Below are 3,197 nucleotides of genomic sequence, written 5' to 3'. Positions count from 1 at the left end.
AAATCTGCTTTTGAGTGTCCATATAATTGCTATCGCAATAAAAAAGTTGCAATCTCAAATGCGGATTCTCTTCATTCGCAAGTTTGCGTCCACCTCACTGCGTTTTGGCCGGAGGAAGTGGCACCCACACAGTTTGCGTGTGCATGGCGCACCAGAACTTCAAACTGGTGCTCAATGCCGCAGGCTTCACGCAAACAACAGAAGAATTGTTGTCAACAATTGTATGCCAGACTGAAAATGAAGACTGCATGTGTGGCTGCTGTCTTGTGTGCCCAGGCAGCGACGCAACTCAAGAGCATGCTGGAGAACGCACCATCCCTAGATACAGATAAGCGTGACTACCTCCATGTTCAGCAATGGATCAGTGGTGTCCGCTGCAGGCTCGAAACAATTATCTTAAGCCCAGCAGAATTTTCTGAGAAGTTTTTAGACATGCTAGAAGAACTAAAAGAAAAATCTCTCTGATGAAACTTTCACAAATCTATTCTTTAATCTTCCAAATTAGTGCAAGCGTGCATTTTTACTTGAACCGCATCACAAATCTACATGTGCCTGAACATGGGGAATTTCACACATTTCCCAATGTTTGCGCCGCTTCCACTTCGAAACAACTCGGTCATCGACTTCAATACTTTTTTTTCGCACTTACTGACAACTATTCAGTCGGGTGATATAGTTGTATTGTGCCTGTAGACTTTTAATAATTTTTTTTAAATAATCAAAATGGACGCAGAATCGCCGTATTGCTTCCCCACAAAGCACTTTGTGAGACATAGTAGTGGCCGCCAATGGGACAGATTAAGAAAGCGCCATTCCTTTTCTAGCAAATCGCAGATATTTAACGCGTTCCGTGTAGTATTGTATTTTTGAGAGTATTTTTCGGCAACGTAGGTTTGACCCACTACAGCAACATTAAAATCACTGTAAGAGACAGAAAAATTTGTTTCTTCCAAAAATGCTTTACGAGGACAAATAGTGCACTAAAAAGATCGCCCAAAATGTTTTAGAATAGAATCGGAGAGGGTCGAGCTCAATGTTTGGGAGGTTTGGCGTGGAATGACCCATGGAGGAAGAAGTTCTTTCTTCTTTTCAGCTTTTCCAGTGGTGGAGCTCGCCCCCAATAATGGCCCGTTCCTTCCGGCGAACGTCGGCGGCAACCGAGCGAGCGAGCACAACAGCGAAAGATGAAAGACGCGAGCCGCGAACGACGGAGTGACTGTGAGCGCCGGAAACTGGTTTCATGCGGACCTAGCGGACCCGCCCGACCGCTCGGTGCGTACTCGTATCTGGTCTCAGCCGGACCGCTGGTTTCGCACTATCGTCTGCTCGCGCTTCTTTGATTTGCTTGGTTTGGTCTCGTTCGTGCTTGTTTCGATTGTCACGGTTTGTGCTTGCTTGTTAATGTGGTTGTATGCGCGACTTGCGTAGTACTTTCTGGAAGCCAAGCGGCTCTAGCGATTACCCTGGAACCTATGACGAGCCGATGCGCTTGGCCCGCAGATCAGATATATGACGATTGCCGACTCTGCTACGTGTCCCTCTCAAATTCTTTGACTCCATATCTCGCGAAATGAAAACACGTATAGAGCTGCGCTCAAATTTCGCATTAGGGAGCATCGTAATCGTTGGTGAATTTTTAAATCTGTCTGATACGTGACTCATATACACCTCTTTCTGCAATTATAGCACACTAACATTATTTTTAGGGCTGAATAATATGCAGCTTTATTTTAAATTACATTACGAATTAAATTCCCGTGCCTCCAGCGCGCACATCGAGCGAGATTTTAGTGTCGTTGCTGATGCTTTCACACGAAAACGACGGTAGGTAACAATTTTTAAATGCAATTGCTGGTGAAGGTAAACAAATTGTGAAGGGTAACAGCCAGGCCAGCTTGTTCTTTTTACTGTATTTGTGCAGTATCAATAAACCTTGGGAGGAAAGTAACGTATAAGTAAGGGATTACTTTTGGGGGCTTTTTTTTTTTTTTTCTGTAACGTGTACAAGTATAGCCTACGCCTCCTGAAAGTGGCTTTCCCGCAGAGCTTGTCGTCCAGTGGCAGAGCTTTGCAAGAATTACGTGGGGGCAATTTTATAGGGAAAATCTACAGTTACATATAGCGTTGTTATATATATTATAGCGTGTGCGTGCTGCTGTTGTATGCGTTTGAACAGCAGTTTGATCATACGCACACGCGTGCGAGCACCGCGTCTACCGGGGCGGTGGGAGCACGGAAGATCGCGGCACCAAAATACGAAGCCATGCTCCAATTCTATAGAGCTCTGGCTCCTTTTGTGTGCCGACGTATTCATATTTAGGTCTGATTTTTGATTAAGATTTTACCCACCCCGTGGGGTGAGTGGGCCGATCCCGGAGGCAGTGCAATACCGGGCCAACCCGTGGCGGAGGTGAAGCAAGCTTCAAGCACTCCGCCCCATTCCAAAAATAAGTTTAATATCTTGGGTCCAAATAGGACCCGTATCAGATATTAAGCTGATAAGAACAGAATTTTTTATTAATGCTTAGTTACAAAACATCATAAAATTGGGTTACAAAACCAAGGCCAAACGGGGTAAAATTGTATACAATAAAAGACAAACAGAAATGGCTAAAAAAAAGGGCTGGTTAGTGGTGTTAGTATTAAAAGGTTAAAACTGTAAAGGTGTAAATATATCACTTCTCTATAAACAATAAATACATTAGGCTGAGCCTATGTGGCCTTTGTATATCTGCGTCGAGAAGCGGATCGTGTCGCTCACACAAAGTCTTTTCATGGTCCGCAGGTACTCCTTGCTGCATATCCTGCGGAGGACACGATCGTTCCCCGGGTCCCAGGTGCCAAGGCAGCCAACCACTACGGCATCCACCGTCACTCGCTGGAACCGCCGGAGGAGATGTCGTTGTACTGGGACGTACTTTTCCTCCTTGGCCTTCCGGGCGTCCTGGAACGCCTGCAGCCGGTTCTCGAATGGGCAGCAGACGTCCAGGATGAGAGCTTCCTCCCCACGGGCCAGCACCAGGATCGGGCTTGAGAGAGGTGTTGCCAACGACCTGGTTTTCCGCTATCACGGTGAACCTCACCAGGGCAGCCTTCTTTACTCGGTCGACGATGGCGTTATGGCGCTCCGTCATCACCCGGCTCTGCCTCATGCAGTGGCAGAGGACATGTGGTAGTGTCTCCTCCGCATACCCGCA

The 3,197-nt window shown here is 46.5% G+C and overlaps 1 non-coding gene across 1 annotated transcript; it reads right to left on the bottom strand.

Moving 5' to 3' along the window:
• Positions 1-2,356: 2,356 nt before the first annotated feature.
• LOC119459835 (U2 spliceosomal RNA) lies at positions 2,357-2,547 on the bottom strand. The gene has a single exon (XR_005193831.1). It is a non-coding gene; the product is annotated as a U2 spliceosomal RNA (small nuclear RNA).
• Between the last annotated feature and the right edge of the window lie 650 nt (positions 2,548-3,197).

Source organism: Dermacentor silvarum, chromosome 7 (genome assembly GCF_013339745.2).
Source record: "Dermacentor silvarum isolate Dsil-2018 chromosome 7, BIME_Dsil_1.4, whole genome shotgun sequence".
Taxonomy (NCBI): domain Eukaryota; kingdom Metazoa; phylum Arthropoda; class Arachnida; order Ixodida; family Ixodidae; genus Dermacentor; species Dermacentor silvarum.
This window is presented reverse-complemented; position numbering and strand designations above follow the sequence as displayed.